Source organism: Aythya fuligula, chromosome Z (genome assembly GCF_009819795.1).
Source record: "Aythya fuligula isolate bAytFul2 chromosome Z, bAytFul2.pri, whole genome shotgun sequence".
NCBI lineage: Eukaryota > Metazoa > Chordata > Aves > Anseriformes > Anatidae > Aythya > Aythya fuligula.
The window spans coordinates 84,551,566-84,570,340 of record NC_045593.1 but is presented as its reverse complement, the minus strand read 5'-3'; the positions used below and the strand labels follow the sequence as shown (position 1 = coordinate 84,570,340).

Below are 18,775 nucleotides of genomic sequence, written 5' to 3'. Positions count from 1 at the left end.
TGTTGCTGTTGTTTCAGTGGTTTGGCAACCTAGTTACCATGGAGTGGTGGAATGACCTGTGGTTAAATGAAGGGTTTGCAAAATTCATGGAGTTTGTGTCGGTCAACATTACCCATCCAGAACTGAAAGTTGTAAGCAGCATTTACTGTATTTTTATTTTATATTTGCATTCTAAGTCCACTAATTTGTAAGGGTGTAGGCCAAGCATGTTTGTGCTGTGAAATAGTTTTTGCTTTCCCTTTGAAAGAACTGTCTGATCTTAACTCGAAGGGTAAGAATATTGATTTTATTGTATCTAATTACTTCAAAAACTGGTGATGGAAGTTAATGATTGCAATCAAAGTATATTCTCTTTTCAAAAGCTATTTAGACTTCGGAAAGTATAAAGGCATTGCTAGTTAGTCAAGGGAGGTGATTGTCCCGCTCTACTCTGCGCTGGTGTGGCCTCACCTCGAGCACTGTGTGCAGTTCTGGGCACCGCAGTGCAAAAAGGATGCAAAACTGTTGGAGAGTGTCCAGAGGAGGGCTACAAAGATGGCGAAGGGCCTAGAGGGGAAGACGTATGAGGAGAGGCTGAGGGCACTGGGCCTGTTCAGCCTGGAGAAGAGGAGGCTGAGGGGGGACCTCATCGCGGTCTACAGCTTCCTCACGAGGGGGAGTGCAGAGGCAGGCACCGACCTATTCTCTGTAATCACCAGTGATAGGACCTGCAGAAATGGTGTCAAGCTGTGGCAGGAGAGGTTCAGGCTCGACAACAGGAAGAGGTTCTTCACCGAGAGGGTAGTCGCACACCTGAACAGGCTTCCCAGGGAAGTAGTCACAGCACCAAGCCTGTCGGAGTTGAAGAAGCGATTGGACTGTGCTCTTAGTCATGTGGTCTGACTTTTTGGGAAGACCTGTGCTGTGCCAGGAGTTGGACTTGATGATCCTTATGGGTCCCTTCCAACTTGGGGTATTCTATGACTCTATGAAATTAATTTTTTTCCCTCATGTACAGTCAGACTTAAATCCTAACGAAGACCCCCAAATCCTCCCGCTAGCTTTAGCACAGGTTCAATATATGAAACTTTGCAAGTATGCCTAGTTCAAAGTAGTGAAACGAACAGTGCACTGGGAAGATCTATGCAGAAACTTGCCATAAAACTGCAGAGGAATAATAATGAAGCAATATAATAATGAAGGAATTCATCATTTGCTTTTTTTTTTTTTTTCCCCCTTTGGTTTGTTTTGTGGTTACTAACCATTCATTTTGTCATCAAACTTTTGGAACGTGTGCATGTCTTTTTGGAGTTATTTTTAAGTCTCACTAGCTGGAGTATTAAAGTTGGTTTAGAAGGGTAGAGGCAGTTTGCCTCTCTATATTCCTTTCCTTTCCTTTCCTTTCCTTTCCTTTCCTTTCCTTTCCTTTCCTTTCCTTTCCTTTCCTTTCCTTTCCTTTCCTTTCCTTTCCTTTCCTTTCCTTTCCTTTCCTTTCCTTTCCTTTCCTTTCCTTTCCTTTCCTTTCCTTTCCTTTCCTTTCCTTTCCTTTCCTTTCCTTTCCTTTCCTTTCCTTTCCTTTCCTTTCCTTTCCTTTCCTTTCCTTTCCTTCCTTTCCTTTCCTTTCCTTTCCTTTCCTTTCCTTTCCTCTCCTTTCCTTTCCTCTCCTTTCCTTTCCTTTCCTCTCCTTTCCTTTCCTCTCCTTTCCTTTCCTCTCCTTTCCTTTCCTCTCCTTTCCTTTCCTCTCCTTTCCTTTCCTTTCCTTTCCTTTCCTTTCCTTTCCTTTCCTTTCCTTTCCTTTCCTTTCCTTTCCTTTCCTTTCCTTTCCTTTCCTTTCCTTTCCTTTCCTTTCCTTTCCTTTCCTTTCCTTTCCTTTCCTTTCCTTTCCTTTCCTTTCCTTTCCTTTCCTTTCCTTTCCTTTCCTTTCCTTTCCTTTCCTTTCCTTTCCTTTCCTCTCCTTTCCTCTCCTCTCCTTTCCTCTCCTTTCCTCTCCTTTCCTCTCCTTTCCTCTCCTTTCCTCTCCTCTCCTTTCCTCTCCTTTCCTTTCCTCTCCTTTCCTTTCCTTTCCTTTCCTTTCCTTTCCTTTCCTTTTCCTTTCCTTTCCTTTCCTTTCCTTTCCTTTCCTTTCCTTTCCTTTCCTTTCCTTTCCTTTCCTTTCCTTTCCTTTCCTTTCCTTCCTTTCCTTTCCTTTCCTTTCCTTTCCTTTCCTTTCCTTTCCTTTCCTGTCCTGTCCTGTCCTGTCCTGTCCTGTCCAGCTGTGTAATGAAACCAAAGATATGTTTGGCTTTCCTTGTGGGATTTCAACATCATGTAGAATGGACTGAAATATGAACTAATAGGAATTCAGTAGTCACTAAGCAAAATTTGGTAGTAATAATCATTTTTGTCTCCTATTAGGAAGATTATTTCTTATCAAACTGGTTTGATGCCATGGAAGTGGATGCATTAAATTCATCACATCCTGTGTCTACTCCTGTGGAAGATCCAGCTCAAATTTTAGAAATGTTTGATGATGTTTCTTATGTGAAGGTAAAATCTGTAACTGATTTCATTCTCAGTTGTACTGATTGTACTATACGTCTGCATTGTACTGATTTCAGTCAGTCCTTTATACAAAACATCCCTGAACCGTGGTGTTAATATACTTTTTAATGTTGTTTTGATCTTTATATTCTATCTCAATCGTAGTCCAAAACTCCTGCATGTAGTTCAAATTGTGGTTTCCTGTTCCATCTATAAAAAGAGGAGGTTTTTGCCCCTTCTTATCTATTGTGTATCAATTGAAACATTAAAACATTATTTTAGGTGCTTAAACCAACCAGCATTTTTCATTGGAGCCTGCTCTATATAGTAATTGAAAAAATAATAACATACTTTACTCAATCCAAAATATATTTAAGGAAATAAGGAAAGCCAAATTACCGTTTAAATATATATAAAACCCAATTATTTCTCATCAGACAACATACAAAATTGAACTGCTGTTTAGGTTAGCCTGCTGAAAATTTTCTGAAAGAAGCATCTTGCTATCTAGGGAGTGGTTTTGTAAACATTTTGTCACACTTTTTTTCAGGGATCCTATATATTAAATATGTTGAAGGACTACCTGACTGATGATGTTTTTAAAGCTGGACTTGTGCAGTACCTGCAGAAGTAGAGCTATCAAAACGCAAAAAGTGAAGATTTGTGGAACAGTATGACAAATGCAAGTATTTCTTATTCTCTTTTTTTTTTTTTTTTTTTTTTTTTTTTTTTTACTTTTTTTTTCCCCCCAAATTTCATAGCTTTTTGTGAATAGTGTGTTTTTGTAGTATATTAATGAGGCCTGTGACCAATACTTATGGTAATGATATCAAAACCAGATGACCAAAACTTTCTTCTACAGATTTGTCCCACAGCAGGTACTGATAAAAGTGAACAACAAGGTGATGGCTTTTGCAGAAGGAACCAACAGTCATCTTCAAATGCAGTAAGCATCTAGTTTTTTACTCATCAGTATTTAAGAGTTTGGTATTTATCTGAGTCCTCTCATGTTACTATACTGTGCTGTGGCATCGGTTTGTGTACAGACAGAAATCCTACCTCTGTGCCTAGGGCTGACCGGAAAACAGCACTATTTAAAGAGATGTCACTAACTATGTAAAAGTGTCCCGAAAAAGAACAGCCAGAGTTGTCATTGATATCGCATGTTCCAATCTAAACTTAACTATGCTGAGGTTACAAATTTACAGCAGTTTTTATGAAGTTCTTAACTACTAAATTCATTGTCTATGCACTCCATCTTCCTCCTCTTCTTACGTATCCAAGCTTGTCCGTGATTTTTATTGCAACTTTTTCACCGGTAAGAAGATGTCGTCCAAGCTTTACCTTTGCAAACCCACCTAAAAGTGCAAACACGGACATTTAAGCACGGCGCCCAACGGGAGGGAGGGAGGGAAGGAGGGAGGGAGGGAGGGAGGGAGGGAGGGAGGGAGGCGCAGCGGGGCGGCCATGTTGGGAGGGTCGGCGCTGCTGCTCTGCACCCTGCGGGGTCTGGGGGAGGGTGGGGAAGGAGGAACATGGTGATGCGCAAGGCCAGGGGGCCTGAGGAGATGGATCTGTGGGTGCTGAGCGAGTGGGCAGGCATTGCCCATCACCAGGCTGGGCAACCAGATCCAGTGGGTGGCACCCCTGGCCATGGCAGGGGGAGTGGAACTAGGTGGTCTTTGAGGCCCCTTCCAACCTGAGCCACTCGACATTTCTATGACTGTAGGATTCCGCGATTCTATGAAGAAGACCAAGACACTGTCTGTGGCAGGGTCACAACTCTTTATTTGGATGACAACCACATTTGCCCTGCTAAAGGCGCGGGGGCCTCTTGCAGGGCTGGGGAGAGTCCGGGTCGCTGTCGGCTCTCCTCTTCGGGGGGCGCCGCGGCCCCCCAGGTGAGCTGTCCCTGCCCTGGCCAGGAGGAGAGGGCCCGTGGCTTGTGCCCGGCACCGCAGCCTGTTCTGCTTCCTCCTCTTCAGGCTCTGAGAAGAGCTCCTCCTGCTCCTCAGGCATGGGTGCAGCGCGCGGGTGGCCAGGACCCCCAGGCAGGGCGGCACTGGAGGTGCTGGGCAGCTCCTCGATGTCCGAATCCTCCGCGCTGCTGGAGGAGAGCAGGCTGGTGACAGGAGTGTCCCGGGGGGAGGCAGCAGGGCTGGAGGTGGCCTCCGGGCTGTCTTCGGGCTCCCAGGTGTCTTGGGAGCCCTCGAGGTCCACTTCAGGGCCGTTGTACACGTAGAGCTGGCTGGCAGGACGCGGTTCCAGGAAGCCCAGCTCCTCGAGGAACTCCTCGCTGCACGTCTCCTCCATGATGGAGATGAGCCGCTGCACAAAGCTCACCGTGTGGCCCTGCAGCAACGGCTGCAGCTCCTGCACCAAGGCGTGCTCATCGAGCCCACAGCGGCACAGCCAAGCGACGATGTTGGCCTCCAGCATGTCCTGGTCCCACCAGGCAGCGTCGAACAGCTCCCTGGCTTGCTGGCGCACCCAGGAGCGCAGCGGACCGAGGACTTCTAGGTGTTCCCTGAAGAGGGCTGCCCATTCCTCGGGCGGGAGGCCTCTCACGGCAGGCTGGGGCATGGGCTCTGCAGCCCCCTGCTCGTCCTGGGGGCTGTCGTCTTGCGCCTCTGCATCGGGGGCCAGCTGCACCTCCAGGAAGTCGTCTTCCGCCCAGATGGAGTAGCGGATGGAGGTGATGTGCTGCCTGCAGAGGGGGCAGGTGCTGCTTCTCTTGGCCCAGCGCATGATGCACCCGAAGCAGAAGTGGTGCACACAGGGGAGGACGTAGCTGGGCTCCTTGGGGACCCCCTGGCACACAGGGCAAGTGATGTCCTGGGCCTCACTTGCCATGGTGTCGGCTCGCTGCAGCGGGCTGGGGAGAGCTGCAGATGGGGAGCTGCTTCCCCTGGCTGGCACCGCTGCGACAGCTGATGTGCGCTGCAAGAAGGAGAGAGGTCAGGGTCAGTGGCTGAGCCAGGGCAGGCAGCGGCAGTGCCCCGGCCCCTCAGCAGGACAAAACCCCAAGCCGAGCCCCGGGGCACGTGTCCCCGCACAGCTCACCTGCACTGCTGCGAGCACTCCCTCCACAGCCCCGGCTGCCTGAGCCAGGCAGGGCCGGGGAAACGCAGGCACTGGCTGCGGGGACGGGCACCGAGAGCAGTTGCCGACGGCCCCACAGCACAGCTCCAACAAATCTCCCAAGAGATCCTTGCTCGGCACTCCAAGCCTCGCACACACGCTCAGCGGGAGTCCAGGCACGAGCCAGGCTGGGCCAGGCTCTGCCGGCGCCCCAGTATAAGCAGCGAGGGCCGTGAGGTCACAGCCCATTGCTGGCTGACCTCACAGCCCATCGCTGGGTGACCTCAGAGCCCAGCGCTCTGGGTGACCCCCAAAAACCAAAGCACGTGTCTGAAAGCACTTGCCAGACATTTGGTGAACCCCGGCAGCTTGGCTGCCATGACCACTTCACTGGGAGGCCTGTTTCAGTGGCCAAGCCCCGTGTTGGTGTACAATCTTCTCCTCACCTGCAGCCAGACCCTCCACTGTCCCATCTCCTTGCCATTCCCTCGAGTTTTGTCAGTGGCCCCAGAGAGCAGAGCTCAGCGCCAGCCCCTCTGCTGCCCTGGTGAGGAAGCTGCTGGCCGCCATGAGGCCTCCCCTCAGTCTCGTGCAGGCTGAGCAAACACGCGGACCTCATGTGCTCCTCATCCATCTTACTCTCCCGATCCTTCACCACTTCGAAGCCCTCCTTTGGACACTCTCCAATAACCTGATGTCCTTCTGTTAGTGTGCTGCCCAAAAGTGCACCCAGGACAGGACTCGAGGCGCTGCTGAAAGAGCGCAGAGCAGAGCACAGCAATCCCTGCCCCCGCCCAGCTGGCGATGCCGTGCTGGAGGCAGCCCAGGATGCTGTTGCCCCTCCTGGCTGCCAGGGCCCCTGCTTGAATCCCGTTCAACTTGCCATCGACCAAAACGCCCAGATCCCTCTCTGCAGGGCTGCGCTCCAGCCTCTCGTCCCCCCGACTGTCCATACAGCCAGGGTTGCCCCTTGCCAGGCGTGGAATCCCTCACTCGCTCTTGCTAAACCTCATATGCTTGGGGATTGCCCAGCTCTCTGCTTTGTCAAGGTCTCTCTGCAAAGCCTTCCTCCCCTCGATGGAGTCAGCCACTCCTTCCTGTTTAGCATCATGCCTAAACGGACTCCATATGCCCTCAAGTCCTACATGCGAGTCAGTCGGGACAACGCTGAAGAGAACAGGCCCTAAAATGGAGGCCTGCACAAGCCCCTATGACTGGCCACCAGCCTGATGCAACCCCATTTACAAGAACCCTTGGAGCGCGACCCGTCAGCCCCTTGTTCACCCATCGCATTATGCATTGCTCTAGCTGTGTGCTGCCCAATTTGTCCAGAAGGAGACAGTGAGAAACAGTCTTGAAGCTGTGCTGAAAGCCAAACAGGTGCCATCAGCTGGCTTCCCTTGGGCAACCAGATGGTTGGCCACTTCATCAAAAGAAATCAATGGGGGTGGGCAAGTGATGGGGAGGGGACATCGATAGGCCAGCTGACCTAAACCAACCAAAGGGACATTCCAGAGCACCTGATGCCACACTCAGCAATAAACAGGGGGGCTCCCGTGGGGCAGGGGGCTGTTCCTCCTCAACAACCACTACGTGTTTTGATGCCCTGCTTCCCAGGACATGGCTGAACATCGCTCGTTGATGGGAAGTAGAGAATATTTCCTTTTCCTTCTCTCTGCGCTTCCCCGCGGCCTTATTGTTTCTTTTGTTTCTTTTTCTCCCCATTCCCCTGCCCTTTAATTCAACCATTCTCATCTCCAGCCTCTTTGTGCTGTATTTTCCTCTCCCAATTTAATAATAGCCACTCTTCTGGGTTCGCAATAAGTGAACTAATTTTAATTCCTACCTCGCTTTTTTAATTATTTTAAAACAGCATCAGCAAGGTCTGTGCGACACCAGAACACCCTTATATAACACCCAAAGAATTGCCATCTCCCTTTGGTGATTTGTACCACCATGCCTGCTGTTTGTCATCATCGCACCATGCCCTGCTGAGATAGCTTGGCTTTGTCTTGCTGCCCTCCTTGTAGTTACGAGAAGGCTGCCCTGAGGCTCCTCTGCAGTCTGACCACACATCTTTGCCTCAGCCCCTCCTCACTGAGCAAGGGCCCCAACCCCTGAGCATTGTGAAATTGCCTACAATGCATTTCTAAGGATCTCCCTAATGGGTTTTTGAAGACAAGATTGAAATTCTTCCTCCGTGGAAAGGAACCCATGATGGAGCAAAACACAAGTTTTCATACAAGCATGTTGGACGTGCTTATGGTTTATCTCATTTCTGTGTCTCAGAGAATTGCTTGTTCGGCTAACAATTTGACCTCTTTGAAAGCGTTTGTCCTGACCGTCTCTCAATTGTTTGCCAATGCCTCCTGCTGGCCACTGGCTGCCGCTGTTTGTCTAGGTAAAGAACAGCTTGTTGCACACGCACCGTCAGTTTTAAGCGGCTCTGGCAAAGACGTGCATGCCTGATGTAGCTTTGCATATTTAAGAAGAGATAAAAGTGTAGCTTCCACTCAAGTGAAAAATCTCATCTGCACTCAGCCTTTCCTATGTGAGTTCAGAACCTCTCACCAAGGAGGGCCGAGATGCTGAAGTTGCTGAAGTTGTGTGACTTTCTCCGTTTCCTCACGGCAACATTTAGCCATGATGCTAACTAAAATACAAAACGTGAAATCTTGGATAATTAGGGACTCCGCCTGCGGCATATCACAACAGTGTCATGGTCAGATGTGTCTCGGTGAGACAACCTGAAAGCCTCATGCTCTAATGTAGTGCGTGTTCTTGCAGCAGGGACACCTGGACGAGGACCGCGTGACAGAGCTTTCCGTGTTTCACAACCAGAGCAGGGAGAGTATATCGGAATTAATATCAGAGGTAAGAAATACATGTTGTTACTTTGTTGTAATTAAGCATGCTGATACAGTAAGTAACCTTAGCGTATTGGCAGCCTCATGGTCCCTTATTCTCAGGCGTGAGTTTTGCTGTGCTTTTCCAACCTACGGAATCCCCACAGAATTTCAGATCTGTCAGTACAGCTCTGAAGCTCAAATTTGCCTTTTCTTTTTCCTCCTTTCATTGTGTTTCCTAAACTTTATTGATATTTTCTACCATGCTGATATCCTTATGAATTTCTGAAAGGCAAAATAGACTCGCCCTAAAGATGTCTGGATGAACAACAGATTTCATGCACTGGCTGAACTCCGTGCTTTGAAATGTTCTGATAGCGGAGGGAAAACTTTCAGTGCATCGCTCAGCCAGGCTATAAAATAAGCGTGGGGGAATTACTTTTCACAAACTTTGAAAGAAGTGAATCAGTTCCTGTCCCATTGGAATATAAATGACAAAAGCTGAGCTGACTAGCTGTAGAGGAATTGTACCAATGTGTTAGTGGTGATATTCTAACCTGGTAGAAGAGACTTACAAGATGAGGTGGACTCCGGCCTTAATGTGAAGCTGAAAATTGTCCTTTGAAATTTATTTTTTTTTTATTCTACTGTATAGAATGAAGACTTGGGATCAAATCTTTCACATAACTGTAGCAGAAACAGACTTTTAAAGTATGTGTTCTACTTAAAATGGATAAATTTTGGAGTAAACATTGTTGTTTGTTTGCTTGTTTTGTTTGTTTGTTTGTTTGTTTTTCAGTTACAGGAAATACAGGAAATAATCTGAATAATCTGCTCACAGGAGGAAACAGCTTGTCCAATTAAGTTTTGGCATTTACACCGTTCTTTACTAGGGGACTTCTATTGCCTTATAACTTATTCAGGCTAATGGTATTATGCTGCAAACCTGGCAAGCATTTTTCTTGCAGTCCTCATAGCAGTTGTGATACTGAAAATCACACCAAATGTTGATTAAAAAAATTTTTCTTGTTGTACTCCCAGTCAACTTGCTAGCAGGCAGCCTGGGAAGAGGAAAGAACTCGACTCCGTGTATGCACTACGCAGAAACAACTAAAACATTGGTCTGTTATCAGCACTACTTCCATTAAAAATCTAAACATAGCACTTACATGAGCTACTATGGACAAAATTAAATCTATCACAACCAATCCAGCACATACAGGAACAATGGTGGTCTGTCAAACCTTCCTGGCCCTGAGTTGACCATGAGGGTAATGATTTAAAAAAGTAGGTGATGAGGTGATTCCTGCACCTGTTTGAGCCTCTGGTGTGGGTATAATAAGGGATTGTCCCCAGTATTAGCGATGACAGTGAAAGGTGAATTAACAAAATATTTGGTGGAGAGGGAAACTGTTAAAAAAATCCATTCCCCTTTTAATTCTCCAGTACGGCCAGTTACAAGTGTTAAGGACATGATGGCTTACAGTAAACTACAGAAAGTTGAATGCAGCTACTAAACCATTGACTGTCACAGCACCCAGTCTGTCTGACATACCTAATCTGCTTAATACAGCAGGATTTCAAGGATGGCTGTCGTTGGTGTTCGAGATATCTTTTGGTCACATTACCATGGCAGGGACAAGACAAATTTGCTTTTACTTTGGAAGTAATAGAGCATTTTTTTGCTCATTTACCCCAGAGGTTTAAGCACAGACCTGCACCAACACATGCTGAATTGGCTAAGACATTAGAAGAAGTAAGGTTACCCGCTGGAATCACATTAATTCGATAGGGAGATATTGAGTGGGAGCAGTGACGAGCAGCAAGTACAAGAAGGAATGGGCTTCCTCATAGACAGACATATGCCAGCAGTACTCGTATTTGTTACCCACTCTCACAACTGTTTGCACTTGCTGGCAGTTGTACTGATTAGTGTGCTAAGAAGCTACCCAAGAATGGCCAGGGGTATATTCCGAACATAGAGTCAACAAAATATCAACATAATATCAACAAAATTCTCAAATTCACCTTTCCAACCAAATGGCACAAGGATAACACTAGCACTACAGAAAGTACAAATGAGAATTTTGAGTACAACGAGATCTGGACAGGCTGGAGAGCTGGGCAGGAAGAAACCAAATGAGATTGTTCGAAATGGCTCAGTCTTCAAAATAGGATTAAATAAAAAAATAGGATTTATTAAAAGAATAGAGGTAAGCAAACAGCGCTGGGTGCACCGGGAGTCTCCGCTCCACCAGGACGCACACCAGTTACATCAAGCAGCTGATTTTTATGCTCCTAGACTAATACATATTCATTACTACTTCTGAAAAAAACAGGTTATTATAATTAGCTTCCGGGGTCCAGTCCCTCCTACTGGAGCATGCGCATCAGTCTCTGGTGGTCCCTCTGGGGGTCTCTAGGGGTCTTTCATGCTGAAGGCTCGTAGTCTTCCTCTCCAAGACTTTTTCTTGTCCTTCCCCTTTGTACTCCTTGGCACTGTGTCAAGTTTATACAGCATCCCCTGCAGGTCTTGTCTCCTAGCCGTCCTTCAGCTTCTTTTTTTTCTTCTTCTTAATCTCTTGGCCACCTGGCCAGATATCAGAGGCCTGCATAGTATCCCATAACAGTCACTAGTTGTTATCAGTTGTTCTGAAACCCCCAGGCATCAAAGACTTCATACAAACACAAACAGCTTTCTTACTGACACTTCACCAGTAATTAAAACATTCCTCACCAGCCATTCACGGGGACAGTCACACCTATAGCAGTGTTAAGTTAATCTCGAAGAAGACAAAAAAAAGGCTGTAACTGTTAGAAATAGAAGTCTGGAATAACAAAGGCAAACAGGTTCATAAATTTGAGGAGTATTTTCTGAAGACTTGATAAATTGACTAGAATGAGGGGGAGACTGGGACACACTGCATCTGTGGTTCAAGAATTAAATTGCCAGTGCAGGGCCCAGAGGCAGACAGGACTGTTCTTTATGGACACAAATTGTTAAAACATTCCTAACGAGGTTTAACAAGAGCAAGTGTAGAGTCCTGCACCTGGGAAGGAACAATCACATGTATCAGTACAGGCTGGGGGATGACCTGCTGGAGAGGAGCTCTGAGGAGAAGGACCTGGGGGTCCTGGTGGACGACAGGTTGACCATGAGCCAGCAGTGTGCCCTCGTGGCCAAGAGGGCCCATGGGATCATGACGTGCATTAAAAGGAGAGTGGCCAGCAGGGCAGGGGAGGTGATCCTCCCTCTCTACTCAGCCCTGGTCAGGCCTCACCTGGAGTACTGTGTCCAGTTCTGGGCTCCCCGGTACAAAAAAGACAGGGATCTCCTGGGAAGAGTCCGGCGGAGGGCAAGGAAGATGATAAAGGGCCTGGAGCATCTTCCCTATGAGGAAAGGCTGAGAGACCTGGGTCTGTTCAGCCTGGAGAAGACTGAGATGAGCTCTTACCAATGTTTACAAATATCTTCAGTGTGGGAAACAGTGGGATTTGTCCAACCTCTCTTCAGTGGTTAGCAGGGACAGGACAAGGGCCACAAGACAGAGCCCAGGCAGTTCCGCACCAACACGTGAAAGAACTTCTTCATGGTGCGGGTGATGGAGCACTGGGACAGGCTGCCCAGGGAGGTTGTGGAGTCTCCTTCTCTGGAGATATTCAAGGCCCATCTGGATGCCTCCCTGGGCAGCCTGCTCTGAGGAACCTGCTTTGGCAGGGGGCTTGGACCCGATGACCTCTTCAGGTCCCTTCCAACCCCTTCAATTCTGTGATTCTGTGAGAAGAAAAAGATCGGGCTACCAGGCTAGCAGGTCTGTATCTGAGATCTCAAATTGTACCTTCATCCTGATGTTGGTGATGCTCCTGCGGAGAGGTTACCAGCACCACCACCGAGGACCTTCTTTTCCATTGTCAGTTCTTATTGCAGAGATATCTGAGCCTGTTGTCCTTACTAGAGATCTGCTCTTTCTGCAGGGTGAGAAACTCTTTTGGTAGTTGTTCTGCTCTGGTCATCTGCCTTGGTCATCCTAGAGTTTCCAGCATTCCTTGGGTGGTTTTGTCCTTCAGCCGTGGTACACATGGACCCAGGAACTTACTTCTGTGCCACAGGAGTGGTTAGAAACGCTTGGAACGGACCAGCCCACCGTGATGACAGAGCGTATTTTCATTTGAACTCCTTTGCAAGGACTCCTTTAAGGCTGGCAGGAATCTCGTGGAGCTGTGGCAAGTCCTGTACCTGTGGAATAACAACCCCAGGCACCTGGACATGCTATGGGCACCCTGCTGGAGAGCAGCCTGGCAGAAAATGACCTGAGGTTCCTGGTGGACACCACGTTGAACATAAGCCAGCAACGTGCCCATGCAGCAAGGAAGGCTGATGGCTGGCGAAGCCCTGTGTGAAGCTGGAGAGCTGGGTCCTTTTCTGGGCTTCCATGTACTAGACAGATGTGAGTGTAGCGGAGAGAGTCCAACCAAGATGATCTCTGCTATTTATCAGAAGAGTCTGGGGACTCGCTGGGCTCTGACAAGTTGTCTCTTATTGCAGAACCCCTTATCAGGGGGGTTGGTCAAGAAGCTTTATGTATCCACTTCTGTTCCCCACCACAGATTGAGAAATGGTAATTCTTAGCATGCCAAAGATTTTGAAAGTACTTAAATTATCTCATAAATGTGAAATTTATGCAGCAGTTCAGGTCACCGGATGCGAGGAGTGTCTGAGCCTGTTGCTGCCATCGGCGGGAGGCAGAGAAACTGCGTGCGTGAGGTGCGAGCAGGTGGATGACCTGGTCCGCATGGTGGCGGAGCTCAAGGAGGAGGTGGAGAGGTTGAGGGCCATCAGGGAGTGTGAGCGAGAGATAGACTTGTGGAGTAACTCCCTGCAGGGCCTCAAGGAGAGGTACCGAGGTGAGACATCCCAAATGGGGGTGGACCCCCTGCCCTGTAGCCGTCGGGCAGAGGGAGGATGGTCGGGCCCAGGAGGATGCCTAGGGCGAGGAGGTCGACTCCACGCCTCAGGACTGCCTCCACCAAGAAAGACAGGAGGGTTATTGTTGTTGGAGACTCTATTCTTAGGGGAGCAGAGGGCCCTATTTGTCGGCTTGACCCTACCCGTAGGGAAGTGTGCTGCCTCCCTGGGGCCAGGGTCAGGGCCGTTGCCAGGAAGCTTCCCAACCTGGTACGCCCCTCTGACTATTATCCTCTTTTGGTAGTCCAGGCGGGCAGTGACAACATTGAAGAGAGAAGCCTGAAGGCTATCAAACGAGACTTTAGGGGGCTGGGTCGGTTAGTGGATGGAGCGGGAGTGCAGGTGGTGTTTTCATCCATCCCTGCGGTGGCAGGGAGGGGAACAAAGAGGACACGGAAAGCCCACCTGTTAAACACGTGGCTCCGGGGCTGGTGCCAACGCAGAAATCTTGTTTTTTTTCGATCATGGGGCACTTTACTCAGCACCTGGCCTGATGGCCTCAGACGGGTCGCTATCTTTTAGGGGAAAAAGGATCCTGGGCCAGGAGCTGGCAGGGCTCATTGAGAGGGCTTTAAACTAGGTAGGAAGGGGGATGGGGCTGAAGCAAGGATTGTTGGGGCTGTGCCAGGGGGAGCAATGGCAAGGCCGGGGGATAAGGTAATGGCCCAGCTGAAGTGCATCTACACCAATGCGCGCAGCATGGGTAACAAACAGGAGGAGCTGGAAGCCATCGTGCAGCAGGCAGGCTACGACTTGGTTGCCATCACGGAGACGTGGTGGGACCAGTCTCATGACTGGAGTGCTGCAATGCCTGGCTATAAGCTCTTCAGAAGGGACGGGCAGCACAGAAGGGGTGGTGCTGTGGCTCTCTATATTAGAGAGCCTTTCGATGTTGTAGAACTCGAGGCTGGGAATGACAAGGTCGAGTCCCTTTGGGTTAGGATCGGCAGGGACAACAAGGCTAGCGTCCTGGTCGGGTCTGCTATAGACCGCCGAACCAGGATGAGGAGACTGATGAGGAGTTCTACAGGCAGCTGCAGAAGTTGCGAAATCGTCAGCTCTTGTACTCGTGGGGGACTTCAACTTCCCTGACATATCCTGGAAGCACAACACAGCCCTGAGAAAGCAGTCCAGGAAGTTTCTGGAGAGCGTGGAAGATAGCTTCCTGACGCAGCTGCTTAGTGAGCCTACCAGGGGTGGTGCCCCGCTAGACCTTCTCTTCACAAACAGAGAAGGACTGGTGGAGGATGTGATTGTCGGGAGCTGTCTTGGGCAGAGTGACCACGAAATGGTGGAGTTCTCTATTCTTGGCGAGGCCAGGAAGGGGACCAGTAAAACCGCTGTATTGGACTTTCGGAGGGCTGACTTTGAGCTGCTCAGGACACTGGTTGGTGGAGTCCCTTGGGAGGCGGTTCTGAAGGGCAGAGGGGTCCAGAAAGGCTGGGCGCTCTTCAAGAGGGAAATCTTAATGGCGCAGGAACGGTCTGTTCCCACGTGCCCAAAGACGAGCTGGCAGGGAAGAAGACCAGCCTGGCTCAACAGAGAATTGTGGCTTGATCTTAGGAGAAGAAAGAGGGTTTATAATGTTTGGAATAGTGGGCAGGCCACTAGGGAGGACTATAAGGATGTAGCGAGGCCGTGCAGGGACAAAATTAGGAAGGCCAAAGCTCATCTGGAGCTCAATCTGGCTACTGCCGTTAAAGATAACAAAAAACGTTTCTATAAATACATCAACACAAAAAGGAGGACTAAGGAGAATCTCCATCCTTTACTGGCTGCGGGGGGAAACTTGGTGTAGTGGGTTTACGTGGCAAGGTTTTGTAGCGGGGGCCATAGGGGTGGTTTCTGTGAGAAAGATCTAGAAGCTGCCCCATGTTTGGGAAGGGCCCATTGTTTTCCAGAGCTGAGCCAGTAAGCGATGTTGTTTTGCGCCTCTGTGAGAGCATATTTAAGACAGGGAAAAAACGCTGCGCCTCACAGCAGCCGGGAGTGAGAGAACAGCCTTGCAGGTGCCAAGGTCAGTGTAGAAGGGAGGGGGAGAGGTGCTCCAGGCGCCGGAGCAGAAGTCCCCTGCGGCTGTGGTGAGGAGCATGGTGAAGCAGGATGTCCCCCTGCAGCCCATGGAGTACCACGGTGGAGCAGGGTCCCCGCTGCAGCCCGTGGAGGAGACCACGGTGGAGCAGGTGGCCCTGCACCGACGGAGGCTGCCCGCCTGTGGAAGACCCCTGCCGGAGCAGATTCCGGGCCGGACCTGTAGCCCTGTGGAGAGGAGCCCACGCAGGAGCAGGTGACCTGGCAGGAGCTGCTGCCCAGTAGGGGAGCCAGGTTGGAGCAGTTTTCTCCTGAGGGATGGACCCCGTGGTACGGACCCATATCTGGAGCAGTTCTGGAAGAGCTGCTGCCTGTGGGAAGCCCACGCCGGATCAGTTCATCAAGGACTGCATCCCGTGGGTGGGACCCCACAGCACAAGGGACGAGAGTGACCGAGAAGGAGCCGGCAGAGAAGAAGCGCTGTAGACTGACCATAACCCCCATTCCCCCGTTCCCCTGCGCCGCTCGGGGGGAGGAGGTGGAAGAGGGTGGATGGGGGGAAGGTGCTTTTGGTTTCTTTCCTTTGTTTCTCACTTCTCTAGCTTGTTAGTTAATAGGCAATAAATCTTACTATCTCCTTATGCCGAGTCTGTTTTGCCCGTTACAATAATTACTGAGGGATTTTCTCATCCTTGTCTCAACCCTTGAGCCCTTTTCACATATTTTCTCCCCATTCCTCTTTGAGGAGGGGGAGTGAGGGAGCGGCTGTGGTGGAGCTCGGCTGCCCACTCGAGCGGAACCACGGCACTTAGTTACAAGAGATGAGGAAAAGGCGGAGGTGCTCAATGCCTTCTTTGCCTCAGTCTTTAGCGGCACTACCGGTTGTTCTCTGGATACCCAGTACCCTGAGCTGGTGGAAGGGGATGGGGAGCAGGATGTGGCCCTCACCATCCATGAAGAACTGGTTGGTGACCTGCTACGGCACTTGGATGTGCACAAGTCGATGGGGCCGGATGGGATCCACCCAAGGGTACTGAGAGAACTGGCAGAGGAGCTGGCCAAGCCACTGTCCATCATTTATCAGCAGTCCTGGCGATTGGGGGAGGTCCCAGTTGACTGGCGGCTAGCAAATGTGACGCCCATCTACAAGAAGGGCCGGAGGGCAGACCCGGGAAACTACAGGCCTGTCAGTTTGACCTGAGTGCCAGGGAAGTTCATGGAGCAGATCCTCCTGAGAGTCCTCACGCAGCACTTGCAGGGCAAGCAGGCGATCAGGCCCAGTCAGCATGGGTTTATGAAAGGCAGGTCCTGCTTGACGAACCTGATCTCCTTCTATGACAAAGTGACGCGCTGGGTGGACGAGGGAAAGGCTGTGGATGTGGTCTACCTTGACTTCAGCAAGGCTTTTGACACCGTCTCCCACAGCATTCTCCTCAAGAAACTGGCTGCTCTTGGCTTGGACTGGCGCACACTTCGTTGGGTTAGAAACTGGCTGGATAGCCGGGCCCAAAGAGTCGAGGTGAATGGAGCCAAGTCCAGGTTGGAGGCCAATCACTAGTGGCGTCCCCCAGGGCTCGGTGCTGGGGCCAGGTCCTCTTTAATATCTTCATCGATGATGTGGACAAGGGCATCGAGTGCACCCTCAGTAAGTTTGCAGATGACACCAAGCTATGCGCGTGTTGATCTGCTCGAGGGTAGGAAGGCTCTGCAGGAGGATCTGGATAGGCTGCAGCGATGGGCTGAGGTCAACTGCATGAAGTTCAACAAGGCCAAGTGCCGGGTCCTGCACCTGGGGCGCTTATTGCAGAGCTACAGGCTGGGAGACGAGAGGTTGGAGAGCTGCCAGGCAGAGAAGGACCTGGGAGTGATGGTGGATAGTCGGCTGAATATGAGCCAGCAGTGTGCTCAGGTGGCCAAGAAGGCCAACGGCATCCTGGCTTGTATCAGGAACAGTGTGGCCAGCAGGGCTAGGGAGGTGATCGTCCCCCTGTACTCGCTCTGGTGAGGCCGCACCTCGAGTACTGTGTTCAGTTTTGGGCCCCTTCGCTACAAGAAGGACATGGAGGTGCTCAAGCGAGTCCAGAGAAGGGCGACGAAGCTGGTGAGGGGCCTGGAGAACAAATCCTATGAGGAGCGGCTGAGGGAGCTGGGCTTGTTCAGCCTGGAGAAAAGGAGGCCTCAGGGGCGACCTTATCGCTCTCTACAGGTACCTCAAGGGAGGCTGTAGCGAGGTGGGGGTTGGCCTGTTCTCCCACGTGCCTGGTGACAGGACGAGGGGAATGGGCTTAAGTTGCGCCAGGGGAGTTTTAGGTTGATCTTAGGAAGAACTTCTTACCGAAAGGGTTGTTAGACACTGGAACAGGCTGCCCAGGGAAGTGGTGGAGTCACCATCCCTGGAAGTCTTTAAAAGACGTTTAGATGTAGAGCTTAGGGATATGGTTTAGTGGGGACTGTTAGCGTTAGGTCAGAGGTTGGCTCGATGATCTTGAGGTCTCTTCCAACCTAGAAATTCTGTGATTCTGTGAAATTACTTGATTTCACACAAGGTGGTGAACACTGTGCATATGAAGGCATGTGGACTAAAGGTTTTCTCTTTTTTCCTTAGAGTGCTCGCAGCAACGCATTTTGAGCCAACATTTGCAAGAACAGCCTTCCCGTGTTTCAATGAACCAGCTTTCAAAGCCAGATTTTCAGTTAAGTTTAGGAGGGAACCAAAGCACCTTGCGCTGTCCAATATGCCCCTTGTAGGTGGATACATTCAATGTTGTGCTGTTGCTTGATGACCTTTAAAAAGGAAAGTAAAAGGAGAACAGAATATCTAGGAAGTTGCTGTTCATGGAATATTGACCTAAAGATTGTGTCAGTTCTTTTCTGAGAGTAAATGATTGCTGGTAGTGTTGATACACAGTTATAAAGGAATGCAACAGGTGTTGCATCCTAGGGGTTCCTGTTCTCTGCAGTGGTTTGAGAACAATGTAATCTCGCTAACCTTTATTTTACCCCATAAAATGCTTCAGTCTTTGTCTTAGATTTTAAGAATTAATATTAAAATGTATCTGAATACGGACACAATATTATTCAGGACCTATATATATAGAATATATATAAATATATAATATTATTAATATATATATAAATATATAATATATAATACATTATATATATTATATATTAATATTTATTATTTTTATATTATAAATATTATATTATTATATTATATATTACATACATTATGTATTATATATAATACATATTATATATATTATTATTATATGTATATTATATATAATATATATTATACATATATATATATATATATAATTATTATATATTATATTAGTATATATTAATT

General features: G+C 49.1%; 1 pseudogene; it reads left to right on the top strand.

The window, feature by feature from the left end:
* The window catches only part of LOC116500988, a 31,624-nt pseudogene extending 13,572 nt beyond the window's left edge, over positions 1-18,052 (top strand).
* The last annotated feature ends 723 nt before the right edge of the window (positions 18,053-18,775 follow it).